Genomic DNA, 19,702 nt, shown 5'->3' with positions numbered 1-19,702 from the left:
CCTCCACTGGCCCGAAATACCACCCGCATACGGCATCTCCTGTCTACGCCTTAAGTCCATAGAATAAAACACCGGCATTTGCCCTTCCTTCAGCCACTTCCTGCCTATTCTCTAGTCAGCCCCTGCCTACTCCTTCTTATCCGGTTTCTATCTACGCCCCAGATCCCCTTCGGTTCCTTCTACAGGTCTTTACATCCACCTCCTCCTTCACTTCCCAAAATACCTGAGCTTTTGAGCCTCTCTTCCACCTCACACCCCGGGAGCCCAGGAGTACCTCTTCCCTGCTCTTCCCCCGCCCCTCGGGTCCAGCGCGTTACCTGTGCCCTTGGCCCGCTGCAGGTCCCGGCGGCCCCGCCTCTAACCCGGCCCGGCACCTGCACTGAGCCTCTCAGCCGCACGCGCACACGTCACGCCTCAGGTCCGTTGCCAGGAGTGATAGGGCGGATCGTTGCGTAGCCTTTCCCAGAGACCGCCGCTTGCGGCTCCCGAGTGGCGACTGGGCCTATCAATCACAGTTTCGTTCCACCTACTCCTGCTACGATTGGGCAGCTTTCGCTGTCTGTCAGAAACCCCCAAACACAAACTTTCTTGTCTGCAAGCCGTTCACCTCCACCTGCAGCAGAAGGGGCGGCCATAGTTCGCAGACTGATTGTATTCGGAGTCAATGACAATGAAACAAGGAACGACAAGCCCCGCCTTAAAACCGCTTTGGACACAATTCCGGTCCATCATGGGATTATCCCAATTGTCCGTGGACAGGAAGGCGGAGCCTATGAAGGTTGCAGACACAAACCAGGAAGTAGAGAAATAGGCTGGGGAACCCCTTTGGAGTCAGTTAACAACATTTTGGTGTTATGCCCTTCTTCCAATATCATTGTCAGCCTGCTATTCTGAATTATAGTTTTCTTGAACTGCGATATAATTATAATTCTCCTTAAGTATTCTAAAATATAATGCCTAGGAGTCTTCACATTAAAGTTGTTGCTATTCTGTCAACGTTCACAAACTGTTCACAAATATATGTATTTGTTGTAATTATTTCCATAAGTATCTGCATAATATTCTCTTTGTTATTGCTGCAAATATCATCTTTAAAATTGATGTAATTCTAAATGATCCTGTTCACTAGCATTTCGTGAATACTGAATGACCAACTGATGAGAAACTTTTAAAAAACACAAAATACTAAAATTAATTTTGAAGCACTGCACCAAGAGAGTCAACCAGAGACAATCTGATGGACGAGAGGGTCCAGCATAGGAAAGGAGTTATGAAAAATGCATTTCTGCCAGTGATGCTGGATCAATGTTCATAGTGGGGTGCAATAAGAAATGATTTCGAGAAATACGTATTATTGACAGAGTGAGTGTAGCAAATTGCCCGTACTACTCCCCCTTGAATGTGGAAGATTTTGCAAACGTATTTATCAAAGCATGGATTCCTGTGGTGCTCATTGAAACACATGTTCCTATATATATGGATAAAACTGCTCAAGGGTATGTGGTATGGGTGTGTCTAGTAATTTGTACAAACCACATTATCAAATGACTTTAATGGACATAGAAATAACCTTAGACAGTAACAATTGACTCCATAATTGTTGCACATCCTCATCCCAAGATCACCCCGAAACCTGGCCACTCTAAAAACAAGGAAATTAAACCCATCTAGTCGTTCCATCCTGGAGTCACTTGATCTCCGTAGCTGATGCCACTATAGCCAGCCCCTCTACTCCCCTCCCCGAGTAGCATGTCAGATTAGAAAGGGATGGGTGTAAAGGGGGTACTTGAAGGTTTCTCCCATGTCAAAAGCATAAACAGAAATGTGCAATGATGGAACAAAATAAGCCCTCATGCATCAAAATCGGAAACAGTAGTCCAGCCATGGGGATAATCCATTATGTTCTGCACATCAAACAATGCAATCTAAGGATCATCAAGAATTACTTCCAGAACCATCTATTCCCCTCCAGTACTAAATAAATGAAGGGTTTCATGGAAGTCCAGAGGCACAAAGAGTTTCATGCCCAGCAGGACTTTAACACTTCACAAACACAGCTAACCTAAGTCAAACTATCTTAACCTAATATGACAACCCTTTCCTAAATAAACATATTAGTCTAACCCAATCATCCAATCTAACCTGACCTAACATAACAATCTAATCTATCCCAATCCAACCAAACCGAACATAGCAACCTTACCTCATAACTTAATGTAACAACCTAACCTAACATGTAAATGTAAACTATACGTGACCACATAATGCAATACAACCTAACATTCAACCTAATCTAACCAACCAACGTAGCCTAACATAGAAACCTAAACCAAATAAACACAACAAGCCTATCTTACAACATCTAAGCCAACTCAGGATAACAACCTAGTGAATCCGAATTACATTTATTCTCAGCACTGCTGCATACATGTAATAGGAGACTACCAGCAGTTCTCAGGAGCAAACAGGTACTCTAAATAGTGAGTACCTGCACTTCTACGTTTCCATTTAAAACACTGATCCAAACACCCAAAATGACCTAACAAACGATGAATCTACCACAGCAAATAAAGCTAACTTAACAACCTGAACTAACATAGCAACCTAACTGAACAACCCAAGTTAACCTAACAAATCAACTCGACCTAAACATAAGAACCTAACCTTACTTAACCCTAAGAAACCTAAAAAACCTATCCAGACAACGTAATAGTCTAATGTAACAAGATAATCTAATAAAACTACGTAAAGTGACCTAACCTAACATTCTGGGCTCTCAAAGGATATTTATGGTCGAAATGCAATGAGAGAGCTGTGAGTTGGTGTGAGTACTGGAACAGGAAAGTGGTGTAAAAGCTTACGTTTGAGGTGTATTCTGACAGTCTCTATAGCATGAATACAGATAACCAGCGAAGTGTATTAGCACAGCTGAGTAATGTCAGTTGCCATAATAACTGGGGAGAGGGTTCTGAAGTGCAGTACTGATGTTGGATTGCACTACAAAAAAGAATGTGTGTGTGTGTTAGAGATAGTGCTAAGTGTTGGGAGGGGAGGCGCGTACCTGTGCTTGAATATATGGGGTGCTACGGGTAAGGACTGAACTAAGGAGTGAGGGGCATTGGCACAACTGTGTGTGGATGTTAGCTTTGGAATAGTAGAGGGATAGGCATGGAAAGATTGTGGTGCAACAAAACACGTACCTCCGGCTCAGTACTCGAAGGAAGAACAGAGCGCGCTGCGGGTTATAATTTAGTTAAGCCTGCGAGGCGTTTAAATTCAGATGCACCCATCTGATTACTCAGCCCACCCAGCCCAGTCGGCTTTGCAGAGGGAGCCCTGGCCTTCCTAGTACCTTCTAGTCAGAGGCTTCGGCAGCAGTTGCCGGTCCCTTGAAAGGGTGCCACAAGGGAAAATATTAGCGCTGCGTGGGCCGGCCCCGCCCACAGCTCTTATCTGCCCTGAGCACGAGGTCTCCGAAGTGCTGAGTCAAAGACTCCCTCTGGACGGGTCCCCGAGGGCTCTCCGCTCCGCTGACCGAGCAGGCCCAGCGCTTAATTGTTGACTCCGCTAATAACAGTATTATCGAAGCGCACAAATACCCGTGCAAGGGCGGGCGCCAAGGTTCAGGAGCGTGTACAAGGGCAGGGATGACGTGAGGAAACACGGGCAGGGGTGTGAGCCTGAACAGTGCGGGCACCGTGAAGGGCGCAGTCAGAAGGTCACCAGCTGAAAGTTCTGGACACACGTGTGTTGACTGCGGAGGGACAGGGCTTATGCTGGCGGAGGGGCTGTCACTTAAGGTGTGCATGGGCCTAAGAGAAATGCAGGCACGCTTGAGGGATGGCCAGCGGGAGGGTGCGGGTTGTCCACACGTTTGTGTGTACACGGTGGGTGTCGTGGGAATCCAGAAAGAAGGCACAGACATACGTGACAGCTTGATGATGAGAGCAGGAGGAGGGAAAGGGCGGAGGGTGTAGGTAGGCCGATATGAAGAGGTATGGGCACGTGTTGGGTGTACATACAGTTAAATGATGGTGTACAGGTGGAAGGTGTGGTTAAACATGAGCTGTATATGTGGATGACGGGGTCACATATGGGTTGTACCGGCGAGTGGATGCAAGTTGAGGTGCATACGTCAGATGTCTAGATTAAGGGCGCAGGTATATGCAAGGGTGTACACTTAGAGGACACAGAGAGGGCATATGTCGGTGGAAGGTCCTCGTACATTAGGTGTGCTCAGTTGGACGACACAGTCAGGGGGTGAAAAGGTGGAAGGCCTGGTTCACCTGCGAAAAATACAGGAACTGTCATTTTGGATGTACAGGGTTAGATACAAAGTACACACTGGAACTATGCGGTTGAGCCAAGTCAGAGGATGGGTGGGCGGTCCAGAGACATGGCAAGAGAGCACACTATCCTGTAAATATTTTGCTGGCCTTTCAGCTGCAAGTAAGCAAGTAAATACATACAGAAATATTTTGTCAATCTGTACACCTTATTGGTGGTTAAATATGGTTGTATTCGATTTCTCAATTTAAGCATGGATTATTGACATTTAAAAACATTCGCAAAATGTGGGAATCCTGCACTTTTAAACTCCTGGTCCTCGAACTTTCCATTTCTCGACAAACTGTTTGAAGGATTGGAATCTGCAGTATAGAGGGTATAATCATTTCTCTTCACCCGGCACCTTAACTCACTATGATTGGAACCCCTGACTACTATGCTAAACTCAATTCTGTGCAGTAGGTGTCCTATCCCAGAGATTTCTCACAGGGATCAGAGTCTCTGGCCTGCAGCAGCCACGTATAGATTGACTTTTGACAGGATTTAGAACCTGGGGTCTGAAGACTACGCACTGAACGCCCTTGCAAAAATGGGAACTAGTGACCTGACCTGCAAATTCCGCGTCGGAAATATAGTCTGTTTATTTGCTACTGTTTCCTTGCCATTGTATTTTTCCTACTTTTCTCTGATTTCAGCGTATTCCCCTTGTGGCAAGAGGGCGATCTTTGTGCCACTCTCTGCGCACCCACTGGTGACACAGAACTGCCCTCTGCCATCCTCAACCCTTCTGGAGTTTGTGGAATGAGGAAAGACCCTACTAGAGGGCAAATCCATTGTTGTAAACCGGGAGGTGACGAGCCAGACGAACCTGGGGCTCCGACGTCCATCCTTTGACCAGGGCAAACCATATGATGGCGAAACTTGAAGAGCAGAAAGCCAACCCGAGCTAGGAGTTTCGCCATATAAAATTAGATATAGTCGTCATAGCTGGAAATACCTCTGAACTGAAAATGAACCCGCTATCTTGTCATCGCTTTCCTCTGCCACCTATCTTCTTCAAGCCTTGTTCTTGAATGTTTGATGTTTACTCTCATATTATTATTTTATTTGTACTCTATTATTTGTAGTTCTATTTGCTCTGCATTCTAAGTCTCTTTTCATGTCAAAAACCTGGTGCATTTTATGCATTACCGTTCTCTTTGCATTTTCTCTTTCTTTCTTTTCTGTATTCGATTTTTCCCTTCTATGTACTTTATTCTCGTTCCTTCTATTTTCTGCCACTCTTAGCACTTATCATTCTTTGACGTTTCTCCTCTGTGCCTTTCGTACTCTTTCTGCTTTATTAATTTCAAGTAGTTTTTTCTTCCCCTTTCACCCACCTCTTATTTCTGCAAAGTGCTGTGCATTTTTGGTGGCGACGTGCAGCAGTACGGTACGGAGTCAGAATCACCACGCTACTGGTGGGGCCCAGGACATTTGAGTAGCTCCTTCCAAGCCAAGTGCCAAGTGTATGCAATGGGACACTATGACTTACGCATCTGATAACCCATGGAAAAGACAGAGGAATTATCGCCTGCCCCCAGATGAAGAAGCATTGCGTATCTATTAATTTTGTACTGTGCCAACAAAAAGGTATTTGGTTTAAGGCTAATTTCCCCTAAACCCAGAAAGCACAGCACAAATCCAAAGAAAACAGGTAGGAAATTAGTTGTCAATGAGCAATGATCTCACTTCATTACCGGACTTGATGTCATAACCATATCAAACCGGTTAATCGAACCTGGGTCTAATTTACCCTGACAGCTGGGATACTAACCTTGCTAATTACATTATATATGCATGTCCTATACCTGTTATGTATGGTTCTCAAACAAATAGCACATTCATAGGACCCTCAAACTAAGCTAAACTTATAGTTTAAGGGTCATAGGACCATAAAATCCTAGAGTACCCCATTCATCTCTAGTTTTTAATCATACCTACTGACACAATTAATAAAAGGACACCTTTGTGAGCAGTAAGGTATTTTTAAATATTTAGACCCCCGGTAGGATCTGCTTAACTTCTCTTGCTAGTCGGTTGAGCCCACAACGGCTTTTAGGGGATGGGGTTGACCCAATGATGAAGCATGCCACTACTAGAGTGGGTGAAAATAAATCCTTTCTAGTAAGGAACAGCCAAATAGCCAAGCGTTAAGACTGCTAACAGCTTGATTTACTTCTGGGTCTAAGGATACTCTTCAGTGATAGTGATCAAAATTGGGAGTTTATATCCTCTGATTACTCCCAGGGTTGTTCCACCTGATAATCCTTCCCACCCCCTGGAGTCTCGGGTTTGAGATTTTTTTGTCTCAAATTCGCTTCGCCCTCAAGTTGGAATAAGTTAGACAACAGCCTTCACAAACATCTTATTCTGATTTGAAGAGTCTGAACACCAACCAATTATAAAGTGAGACTACCGTTAGTATCCTGTCTTCTCATTGGCACTTCCAGCCTCCAGACAAGCTATGTGAACATTTTTGTAATCTCTCGTGGATAATATACTAAAAGTAGGAACTTTCAGAAAAGCATTACACTTAGTTTAACTCTGCCATGAAATGCCAATCTAACTAGTTAACCTACACTACTTGTAGCACCATTATCTAAGGGCAAATGCTCAGATTGGGATTCTTAGTGGTATATAATACACATGAATATCAGACACATCCCACTTGGGTGCTCTAGTGTACACAGAGTACACTAGTGCCTGGAACGTATTACGCTACTAGTACATCCTGCAAGCACACAGTCATGACACAGGCTGGAGTCAGTGCAGGGAACCCATACCCATACTACAGAATGAATGCTCCAGGTATGGTCTGATGCTTGTATCCACATTGGGAACGGAGCGTGGCATGGACCATAGTCTGGTGACAATAGTGCTAAACACACAGCTGTCATAGAAATGTGTGTCTGAGTCCTTACAGGTGTGCTGTGACTGCTAACCTCAGGTCTACCCGCATATGATGCCTGTTGTCACAGGAAATGGCCAGCCTATCCCATACACAGGAAACATGAAATACGTGGGGTTTCCAGGAAGAAAATAAGTCCCATTAGGCAACTGAATGTTTCAGCATTTCATATTGCAGTATCTGCAACACCAGCTGGGATTTTGTAGAAAGCTTTAAATGTCCATGAGATAACCATATTGTGCATTCTTGCTTGTATTCAGTGGGCCGTGCTAGCATCCATTGTATAAGTGATTGGCGAGAACGCACTGAACACTTGCTGACCACTTTTCACTGTAGACATTTCTGAGGCTATGCAAGAAGAAGGAAGTGGTTGGACAACACAGGTGCTACACTAGTATGAACAAGTGTTAGAAAGGGGGTCTTTGGTTGACAGTCAGGTTACCCCCTGTTCAAGCAAGGACCCTCACTCTAGTCAGGGTAAAAGAGAATCACCCTCAGCTAACCCCTGCTTACCCCCTTGGTAGCTTGGCAGAGCAGTAGGCTTACCTTCAGAGTGCTAGGTATAAAGTATTTGTACCAACACACACAGTAACTTAATGAAAACACTACAAAATGACACAACACCAGTTTGGAAAAATAGGAAATATTTATCTAAACAAAACAAGACCAAAACGACAAAAAAACACCATACACAAGTCAAGTTATCAATAAAAATGCGAAAAGAGTCATTAAGTAGTTTTAAACACACACTAGCGCTGCTAGTGTGAAATTGTACCTGGTGCGCGTCAAAAATAACCCCACACGGGCCAGTGTGCGTCAAAAATAACCATGCACGGGCGGGTGTGAGTCGGAAATCCAGCCGCACGATGATCCGAAAACCCAGCAGCGCAGTTTGTAATCTCCCAGCCTCTGTCTGCAATGCTGCGCGCCGTTTCTCCTGCTCCGTGCGTCGATTCTTTGGTCATGTTTCCTGCGAGCGCCGTTTCTCAGCTGCGGAGCCGGCGGCGCGTCGTTTTTTCAGCCGCAGATCGGATTTGCGTCAATCTTTTCCCCGCACAGCGCTCTGTGTGTGGATTTCCTTGTCTTTAGGCTGCCATCTTCTCCTTTCATGGACCCAGGAACTGGATGGGCACCACAGGGCTGTCCCTGAGACTTCAAACGAAAGGAGATCAAACCCTTGGAGATTTTTTCTCAAGATGGAAGGCACACAAAATCCAGTCTTTGCCCTCTTACTTTGGCAGAAGCAGCAACTGCAGGATAGCTCCACAAAGCACAGTCACAGGCAGGGCAGATCTTCTTCCTCAGCTATTTAGCTCTTCTCCAGGCAGAGGTTCCTCTTGGTTCCAGAAATTTTTCTCAAGTCTGTGGTTTTGGGTGCCCTTCTTATACCCAATTTCTCCTTTGAAGTAGGCCTACTTCAAAGTAAAGTCTCTTTTGAATGTTAAATCCTGCCTTGCCCAGGCCAGGCCCCAGACACTCACCAGGGGGTTGGAGACTGCATTGTGTGAGGGCAGGCTGTAGGAAAGTATCATCTTGCCTGGCATGTTACCCCCATTTTCACTGTATGTATGTATGTTTGTTTTTGCTCATGTGTCACTGGGATCCTGCTAGGCAGGACCCCAGTGCTTGCAATGTATGCCATGTATGTGTTCCCTGTGTGGTGCCTAACTGAATCCCTGAGGCTCTGCTAACCAGAACCTCAGTGTTTATGCTCTCTCTGCTTTCTAAAATTGTCACTGCAGGCTAGTGACTAATTTTACCTATTCTCATTGGCACACTGGTACACCCATATAATTCCCTTGTATATGGTACCTAGGTACCCAGGGTATTGGGGTTCCAGGATATCCCTATGGGCTGCAGCACTTCTTTTGCCACCCATAGGGAGCTCAGACAATTCTTACACAGGACTGCCACTGCAGCCTGAGTGAAATAACGTCCACGTTATTTCACAGCCATTTTTCACTGCACATAAGTAACTTATAAGTCACCTATATGTCTAACCCCCACTTGGTGAAGGTTAGGTGCCAAGTTACTTAGTGTGTGGGCACCCTGGCTCTAGCCAAGGTGCCCCCACATCGTTCAGGGCAAATTCCGCGAACTTTGTAAGCGCGGGGACACCATTACATGCGTGCACTACACATAGGTCACTACCTATGTGCAGCGTCACCATGGTAACTCCGAACATGGCCATGTAACATGTCTAAGATCATGGAATTGTCACCCCAATACCATTCTGGTATTGGGGAGACAATTCCATGATCCCCTGGGTCTCTAGCACAGAACCCGGGTACTGCCAAACTGCCTTTCCGGGGTTTCCACTGCAGCTGCTGCCAACCCCTCAGACAGGTTTCTGCCCCCCCTGGGGTCTGGGCAGCCCAGGCCCAGGAAGGCAGAACAAAGGATTTCCTCTGAGAGAGGGTGTTACACTCTCTCCCTTTGGAAATAGGTGTGAAGGGCTGGGGAGGAGTAGCCTCCCCCAGCCTCTGGAAATGGTTTGATGGACACACATGGTGCCCATCTCTGCATAAGCCAGTCTACTCTGGTTTAGGGATCCCCCAGCCCTGCTCTCGCGCGAAACTGGACAAAGGAAAGGGGAGTGACCACTCCCCTGACCAGTACCTCCCAGGGGAGGTGCCCAGAGCTCCTCCAGTGTGTCTCAGGCCTCTGCCATCTTGGATTCAGAGGTGTTGGGGCACAATGGACTGCTCTGAGTGGCCAATGCCAGCAGGTGATGTCAGAGACCCCTCCTGATAGGTGCTTACCTCTCTTGGTAGCCAAACCTCCTTTCTTGGTAGCCAAACCTCCCTTTCTTGCTATTTAGGGTCTTTCCTCTGGGCTATTCCTCAGATAACGAATGCAAGAGCTCACCAGAGTTCCTCTGCACTTCCCTCTTCGACTTCTGCCAAGGATCGACCGCTGACTACTCCAGGATGCCTGCAAAACCGCAACAAAGTAGCAAGACGACTACCAGCAACATTGTAGCGCCTCATCCTGCTGGCTTTCTCGACTGTTTCCTGGTGGTGCATGCTCTGAGGGCTGTCTGCCTTCACCCTGCGCTGGAAGCCAAGAAGAAATCTCCTGTGGGTCGACGGAATCTTCCACCTGCCAACGCAGGCACCAAACTTCTGCATCACCGGTCCTCTGGGTCCCCTCTCATCCTGACGAGCGTGGTCCCTGGAACACAAGAGCTGGGTCCAAGTGTCTCCCACAGTTCAGTGGCCCTTCTGTCCAAAGTTGGTGGAGGTAAGTCCTTGCCTCCCCACGCCAGACAGCAAACCTGTGTACTGCGCGATTTGCAGTTGCCCCGGCTTCTGTGCACTTCTCCAAGGATTCCTTTGTGCACAGCCTAGCCTGGGTCCCCAGCACTCCGTCCTGCAGTGCTCAACCCACTGAGTTGGACTCCGACGTCGTGGGACCCTCCTTTTGTGACTCTGAGTTCACAGATCTTCTAAGTGCCTGTTCCGGTACTTCTGCGGGTGCTGCCTGCTTCTGCTGGGGCTCTCTGAGTTGCTGAGCGCCCCATCTGTCTCCTCCTCCACTGAGCGACATCCTGGTCCTTCCTGGTCCCCAGCAGCACCCAAAATCCTCAACCACGACTCTTGCAGCTAGCAAGGCTTGTTTGCGGTATTTCTGCCTGGAAACCCTTCTGCAACATCCAGCACCCCGTGGGACATCTTCCATCCAAAGGAGAAGTTCCTAGCCCTTCTCGAAGTTGCAGAATCTTCGGCTTCTTCCACCTGGAGGCAGCCCTTTTGCACTTCAATCCAGGTTTTAGTGGGCACCTGCGCCTGCTGGACACTTTCATGACTCTTGGACTTGGTCCCCTTCCTTTACAGGTCCTCAGGTCCAGGAATTCGTCTTCAGTGTTTTGCTGGTGCTTGTGGTTCTTGCAGAATACCCTATCACGACTATTGTGTCTTTCTGGGGTAGTAGGGTAACTTTACTTCTACTTTTCAGGGTCTTGGGGTGGGGTATTTTGGAAACCCTTACTGTTTTCTCACAGTCCCAGTGACCCTCTACAATCTCCCATAGGTCTGGGGTCCATTCGTGATTCGCATTCCACTTTTGGAGTATATGGTTTGTGTTGCCCCTAGACCTATGTTTACCTATTGCATCCTATTGTGATTCTACATTGTTTGCACTACTTTTCTTACTGTTACTTACCTGTTTTGGGTATGTGTACATATAATTTGTGTATATTACTTACCTCCTAAGTGAGGATATCCTCTGAGATACATTTTGCATATTGTCACTAAAATAAAGTACCTTTATTTTTAGTAACTCTGTGTATTGTGTTTTCTTATGATATTGTGCTATATGATATAAGTGGTATAGTAGGAGCTTTGCATGTCTCCTAGTGCAGCCTAAGCTGCCTTGCCATAGCTACCTTCTATCAGCCTAAGCTGCTAGAAACACCTCTATTCTACTAATAAGGGATAACTGGACCTGGCACAGGGTGTAAGTACCACAAGGTACCCACTATAAGCCAGGCCAGCCTCCTACACAGGCACATCCCTTTCAGGTGTAAGTGACCACTTCTCCCCTCCCTCCTAGCACAGATGGCTCATCAGGTTATGCAGGCTACACCCCAGCTCCCTTTGTGTCACTGTCTAGTGTGAGGTGCAACCAGCCCAACTGTCAAACTGACCCAGACAGTGAATCCACAAACAGGCAGAGTCATAGAAATGGTATAAGCAAGAAAATGCCCACTTTCTAAAAGTGGCATTTTCAAACACACAATCTTAAAATCAACTTTACTAAAAGATGTATTTTTAAATTGTGAGCTCAGAGACCCCAAACACCACATGTCCATCCGCTCCCAAAGGGAATCTACACTTTAATTAGATTTAAAGGTAGCCCCCATGTTAACCTATGAGAGGGACAGGCCTTGCAACAGTGAAAAACGAATTTAGCAATATTTCACTGTCAGGATATATAAACCACATTACTATATGTCCTACCTTAACCATACACTGCACCCTGCCCTTGGGGCTACCTAGGGCCTACCTTAGGGGTGTCTGACATGTAAGAAAAGGGAAGGTTTAGGCCTGGCAAGTGGGTACACTTGCCAAGTCGAATTTACAGTTAAAACTGCACACACAGACACTGCAATGGCAGGTCTGAGACATGATTACAGAGCTACTCATGTGGGTGGCACAACCAGTGCTGCAGGCCCACTAGTAGCATTTGATTTACAGACCCTGGCACCTCTAGTGCACTTTACTAGGGACTTACTAGTAAATCAAATATGCCAATCATGGATAAACCAATCAACAATACAATTTACACGGAGAGCATATGCACTTTAGCACTGGTTAGCAGTGGTAAAGTGCTCAGAGTTCAAAAGCCAACAGCAACAGGTCAGAAAAAATAGGAGGCAGGAGGCAAAAAGATTGGGGATGACCCTGCATAAGCAAAAAAGTCCAACAACAAGTGTTTGTATTGTGTGGAAATATATTGCTGAGGCAGTTATTATCCATATATGATCCTCTGAAGAGATGCAGATTCATAGCAAACATGCAGATACTGATTTATTGTTCCGTAGATGGATAGGAGCATAATATATAGGCTAGCGCTTGTTCACACTCTCACAGTCTTTATTACGGCCACACGTATCCACTTACTGCGTGTTCTTTTTTACAGCTTTCACCACTCCACGAGATGCAAAGCCACAACACTGTCTTAAGGCTACAGCAGCATATTATGGACCTGTCTCCACTTCATCCCCTTCACCTTTCCCAAGGCTTTTCCTTCCATCCCAGCATCCAGTTGGATTTAATGGGAAGTCTGATAGAGCCTTGGATTGTCCCTCATTTTGCTTTTGTGGACTGTTACTCAACCTAACACACATCTGAGGTATTACACGATTACTGGACATCAGGATCGGCCCTTCGCCCTGTCCTTTGCTCAGTACCTTCTGGCCATCCACTGCAGTTTTCACCAGGATGGGTACTGTGCAGCAATATATTTTGTGCAGTAGACTTAGGGCATGGCCTCAAGCCTTGTCCAGTCTTTCTAGAACCTAAGAAATTCACTGAACAACTGTAATAAAGGAACACTATGTTTCACCTTAAGATCACATGATGATTTATGATGTAAAACAACTTTACAAGTTACTAGAATACAATTCCATGAAAGGGATGTTATGTTGGAGTTCATGAGCAGTGCATGGGTTTATGCTTGAGCAGCTATGTTTGGGTAATTTCATTGTGTCTTTCTTAGCTTTTGGATCTTAACCACAATGTCCATGTGCCAGTGGCAGCCGTAAGTCTCAAGAAGATGCTGGCAGTCTATGTCTTGCAAGTAGTGCAAGCAAGGGGTCTCTGCAAAGGGCATCACTGAAGGCCATGAGGTGCAAGCAATATTCAAAGAGAATGGTCACATGTCACTTGGGATGTCATAGGGTCAGTCCCAGAAGTTGTAATGGCTTTTGAATTTCCCAATGTAATTTTTGGGAAGTGAGAATGCCAAAAACTAAGGCAAATTATCATGTCCTGAGTGTACTATGTGAAAGTATAGTAGGCTTTGCCGTGGTACATCTCTTGCCATAACTGTAGGCACATGCCATGCCTGTTGACAATGCATCATATTTACTGTGGATAAAGGTACCAGCTACAGAAAAGGACCTGAGGCCATGCCCTTTCAGCAGCACCAACAAGACCTGGTCATGGAGTGAGTAACCTGTAGGAACTGTGGCATGGCTCTGGCTGCAGTGCATAGCTGCATGCCATGCCCACTGCCCAGTGACCAAAGTGCATACTATAGGTCAAGACTAATGGGTTCAGGAGCAGAAAACCACCTTGGATCATTAAGAACTGCACTGGGTTTTAGTTAAGGCTCTTCATGTAACCTACTATATATCCAATGCCTACTGCTCACAGCGCAGCTATGCAACCAACTTTGATGCTGTCAACAGTGGTGAGCGGTGCCCCTCAACAGTGTAGGGTGGTCGAGCCGAGTGCTAGTCAAGTGGCAGGCACTGTAATAAATCACAATGCCTTTAGACTCACATTCCAAAGCTCTTAATCATGGTTCAGAATTATAACGGGCTGTGACTGAGAGCTCGGGAATTAAGGCTGAAGGCAATGCGAGTTTCAGTGGGCCAAAAAGATAAAAATATAAAGAAAAATTTACTCACCAATGTTTCTCACCCTTGTCTTCACTGCAGTCAGCACAATGGCACAATGGCACTTCATGGAGCCTCAGTCAGCTCCACTATCCAAATCCCGATGCTGCTCTCATGCTGCAGATCAGCAGCATGAGAGCAGAACCAGGATTGGCTTGAGCCGGCTGCCTCGATGCTCCAGCCGGCACACGTGCCCTGTGCCTGCTCTCCAGCTGGGTGGAGAGTTTTATACTGAGCATGTCAGGCTGGTCGTCGTGAGACAGCCGGCCAAAGTGACATGCTTAGTGTAAACTGGTGGAGTGAGGACCACTTCCCTGCTGCCAGTCAGCAGCAATGCCCCACCCCCAAACACTGCTCGGGCTGGGAACAGTGAAAAATAAAATAGTTATTCGTTCTATTATCACTTTATTTTTCACTTTTGCTGCACTGGCAACAAGGAGGCAACGCTCCTCCTCCCTAATGGGGGGCCCGCTGCTGACTGTCAACCTTTGCTGAGCACTTCATGTGGGTGTGCACAGCATTGGTAGGCCGCAAGGCCTAGACAGGCTCTTCATCTAATTGTTTTTGCTTAGAATGGATGGTTTGGCTTCAGGTCAAGCTTTTAGGCTGCATCAAACTTGCTGTGTGCCCAACTTTGTGCAGCACACAGCCTCCGGCTGTACCCAGCTGCAGCAGATGCCATGATCTGTCACTCAACATGTACGGGAACAGCCTTTGCTGCTCATGGCCTTTGACATGGCATTGGTAAACCACAGGCCTCTGCACCTAACCTCCAATACAGCCAGACCCAGAGCATGCATGTAGTTAGTATGTTAAACACAGTTCTGATATCTCAACTTTCACGTAGGTCCACTAAACTATGCCAAAGTTGATAGCAAATCACAGCTTTTCAATCCTGTTCCCTTTAGCTATTTACTCCTTCTCGTGCAACTTGTGATCCCTGCACTGGCCTAACTGCTAACCACCTGCATGGAGAGTAGTCAAGTGATGGAAAATCTATTAGCAAATGAAAATGTTTTGGCCCTTCTCTTCTAAATCCATCCCAGTTAATATATATACATGAACCTTGACATATCAATAGTACCCTAAGCATACTGAATGTCTGCTGAATTTTATGTAACACAAGTTTTACAAAAACTGGTGAATATGTTTACACCAAATCACAAAAAACATGATTCTGAGTAAAGTTCTACTTCCATGCCAACTTTGGTGTTCTTCTGCTTAGAGGCTTGTGCTGTAGCAGGGTGTAAAAATGATGTTCAGTACTAAAATGGAAAATGCTTTTTGACTCCCCCTCTTCTAGGTCTTCTTGGACTGATCTGTACAAAATTTTACATGCTGAATCATAGCCCAAGGAGCCAAACAAGCGGAAAGTAAAAGGAATCAAAAGTATAAGAAAAACTTTGAAAGTAAATGTACTTCATCTTTATGGCCAGAATCCGTTTGATGAGTCTTTGGTGTAAAATAACTCCTTGCAGTGTCACCTTAGCCCCAAATTCTCCTACCCCCTACTGATGTGCCACAAAAAGCAAAATAACAATTACTGATCTTTGCCAGAAAATGCTGTTTGAACTGTCACTCCTTATCTGAAAGGCATTTTCTAGCTGGTTGTCTGAGAGATTGATGAAGTTACTCTCTAAGGTCACCACACCTGCTCCTGACCTATCCATGGCCATGTGTGCCTCCTGCACTCTTTAGGGCTGAGATTAGTATTATTGTGTTTATATCTTGCAGGTCTCTCTTTGAAACTTAGTGTGACTAAATCATTTTCTCTGGGGACCATATATCTTTCCTACTATATGCTGACTATCTAGTGATAATGGGTTATACCCAGATAGGTCTCCAAATAAAACTGGCAACTCTACAAGATTACTGCATTTCCAACTATGCTACAGTACACATAGATAAAAGTAAAACTCAGGTACATTTGAGAAGTTTTTTGGCAGCTTGATGGAAGGCCGTTGAAAGAGAGTAAATTCTTACAAATATTTAGGCCTGACCTTGTCTAGTACTTTCTAGAGGGAGGGTCATGTAATAACCTTTAGACTTTCATCATGTGCTATCTTCTGTCAAGTTTAATTATGAATAAGGCATTGTATCAATGTTCTCTCTTGTAAAAGTACATTACCTCCTGCCTTTTACGGAGCAAAACTGTTGGTTGGTGCCCTTGGATGCTTTTGGGAATCGATTGAGATGCACAGCCTTAAACGTATTTTAGACCTTCTTTTAATGGTTCAGGCAGTTAGATGTGGGCTTAATCTAACATAATGGACTGTGTGCATTTGATAAAATATTTACACTCGCTATCCCACAGCAATCTAACCAAAGTTTCTCAACTTTGTTGCAAGGAAGCACCAGTAGGTGAAAGAAAATGGGCTAGGTCATTCTAAAGCAGTTAAGTATATACCGAACTTCATGTCAATATTGTTAAAAATGAGAAATAGGATCCCTTCCTCTAGGCAAGCAGAGAGAAGATCGGCTTTACTGACCTCTAAAAGAAAATATTGCGAGTCTTTTAAGGGAAATCTTCTATATCCCTCACCCTAAACTCCTTAGGAATGTAAGAATGTTTCCTGTATATTTTATCAAAAAGCTGATCATCCGCTAAGAATTAAGGTGTACATACTTAGTTTAGGTATATATCCCCTTTCTATCTTATTTCAGGTGTTTTGGCACGGATTACAGCAAATGAAGGGAAACGCACGTGTATTTTTATTTGCAAATGCACACACTTTAATTTACTCATAGATTAGCTGATGCAAAGTTGTAACTTTATACTGGAAAATTGTAAAGCTTTCTTTTTAAAAATATCACGTTTTGACTTGAAAACCTGAAATGTGTGTGTTACTTGACATTCACTTTGCAGCCAAAGCGATTGACCTTGGATGACTTTAAATTTCAGTGAAAAAGCACAGATTATAATTGACTAAATAAACGTATTGAAGTTGAATTGAATCATGTCTTGGTTCGGGCCAGTGGAGTAAATATATTTCACCTATACGTTACCATACTATAGACTACCTGGGTGTGTCCTTCTACCACCAGTTGAATGCGTGCCTTGAACCACATGAGGAACTAGTTTAGTCCTCTTTCTCTGCTCCTGCTGCCTCCCACCTGTGTTTTGATCTAATGTGCTGAACATGGACGTTATCCAAGGGTTTCAGGGTGTCGCAGGTAGCTTGCCTCTTGCAACAACTAGTTTTACTTAAGCGATCCCTTGCCTCACAGGTAACAAAAGCAGAGTCAGAAACAGTTGGTAAACAGCTTCCACTGGGTCATTACACTTTCTTATTGGTAAATAAATGCATTCAGGAGTGCAGCACTCTTTAGAATACATCATACAACGAAACAAAAAAAGTACACCTTTTTAAACTTGTTGCATGCATCGTTGTTGTGAATATATGAAAAGCAAGCATTTGATAAGCCAATAAGTCTGGCCTCAGCAAAATTGTGAGATGATTATATTTCTATTACTGCAAGAGCATGCTATAAAAATAAAAAATGCCATCTAAACATGGAACAATATACTTGCAATAGCAATTTAATTTGATATAAAATTACTCATACACAATTCTAATAGAACAGTATGAGGGCCCTCCTAGGATGCAAGTGTACTTAGAACACATGTAGAAACCATGTTTAGTTTTAATGATGTTGCAGGAAAATTTGATTTTTATTGGCACAAACAATAGGGAATGCTGACACTGAATTATTAAAACCTGAAGACATAGCTTAAAACATAAGATGACTAAAAAATAAAAAAGGATAAATGGAAAGGACAAAAACATTGGAAACGCAGAGTATTAGCCCACCATCCCTGGCACTAAAGTAAGCTTCTTCCTAGGGAAAATGTCCCCACTCACAGCACAAGGCAGTCAGTGGATAAGTTGATAAACTGGGATGATCCTTTGTTCCACACTGTACGGTGCAGTCGGCAAAAACAAAATGTGAATGACTGCTGAACAGATCAACGGATGAAGAGGTGACCCATAGCCCCATTATGTACTTACACCTAATGAATGGTGATGCGCCTGTCACCTCTATATGTCACAAGTATGATAGTTTCTTATGAGAGAGTATAAGCGAAAACTTAACAGTGATAAGGAGTATAACAAATCAATAAGATAATTCATATTCAATATATAGTTCCTTTGGATTAATATGGGTGGGTATGACCGCTATTATGTTTTTAAATCCTTATTTGTGAATCGTCTTGTGATTTATCAATACATTTTTAATTTGGGTTATATGCTACGCTTCAGTGACATAAACTACTGTGATGTCATCAGGATAAAATTAATGTGGCACCACTTTTTGGGCCTCAGGAGCCATTAAATGTGATGTCATGGAGAGGTCAAAGGGTGTATGTCACTTGCACTTCACCTGAATTTTTGATGATCGAAATCCATGTGATACGGTTATGCTCAATGAACCCAAACTAATTGACTTTACCAATGCTTGTTTTGAAAGCCCCCCTGCATCTGATCTTTCCTTCGCCTGTGCCCAGCCCTCTTGCCTGCGGTCCAGGTACGATAAAGGCCTCTCACGCGCAAACTCGGAGTAGGAGGAAGCACTCTTGGGAGTTCTACTGAGCACTGACCCAAGGGAACAGACACTCTCTATGCAGAATGTGTAGGTCCTTTAAGTGGAATTCTAAAGAGAGAAGTATATTTCCGATACAGGTTTAAACAAAGGGCTTGTGTAGCCTTGAAAGCTAATGCGCTTCACCATTACTAACGCCCGGCCCCTTGAATATTACCTTGAACATAATTACAGCCTGCCACTCATATTCGTATATGTGTGTGTGTTTCCACCCAAAACATTATAAGGGAGCATAATTAGTTATTAACTTGTCACCAAAAATACAAAGGTCCGATTAAATAGTTTTACGGGCTAGCGGTACACGTGTCCAGAGTGAGTAGATAAGTGCATGTTTCTCATTTGTAACTGAGACCCACTCCCAGGGGATTCGGCCATCCCCAGCCACGTGATTATGTGCCCCGAGCCAGCGCTTCATATTTCATAAAACAATAAAAATAAAAAAGAATGGCCACTTGTCTTACCGAGTTCGGAACGGTGTGCTTGTGGGAGAAGACCGGTCTTGCGACTGTGTAAAGGAGGTTCGTGGAAACTGCGCCGTACAAAATATGGCCCTTTCAGACACACCCGACCTGGCAGGATCAACAAAGACAGGCGGGCCTGGTCGGAGAGATAACAGGGCGGCACGTCCCACCAAGAAGCGCTGGCCTGAGCACGCGCATCGACGAAAATCGATTTCTGGGCACGCCAGGACCGGGCTGCCTTGTGGTAAGCAAGGGAAAACCCATGGGGAACTCCTA

The 19,702-nt window shown here is 44.8% G+C and overlaps 1 protein-coding gene across 6 annotated transcripts in view; it reads right to left on the bottom strand.

The window, feature by feature from the left end:
• EPB41 (erythrocyte membrane protein band 4.1) overlaps positions 1–19,448 on the bottom strand; it is a 698,787-nt gene extending 679,339 nt beyond the window's left edge. For 2 of the 6 annotated variants that reach the window (XM_069224159.1, XM_069224158.1), the window contains exon 1: positions 318–431. The gene's annotated coding sequence lies outside the window, so the exon portion shown is untranslated. Of the gene's footprint in view, positions 1–317; positions 442–19,426 lie in introns of those variants that run through there. The other 4 variants (XM_069224167.1, XM_069224169.1, XM_069224160.1 and 1 more) reach the window with 3 other exon arrangements.
• Positions 19,449–19,702: the final 254 nt, after the last annotated feature.

Source organism: Pleurodeles waltl, chromosome 3_1 (assembly GCF_031143425.1).
Source record: "Pleurodeles waltl isolate 20211129_DDA chromosome 3_1, aPleWal1.hap1.20221129, whole genome shotgun sequence".
NCBI classification, from domain to species: Eukaryota; Metazoa; Chordata; class Amphibia; order Caudata; family Salamandridae; genus Pleurodeles; species Pleurodeles waltl.
The sequence above is the reverse complement of the archived record's forward strand: the minus strand, read 5'-3'. Positions and strand labels throughout refer to the sequence as shown.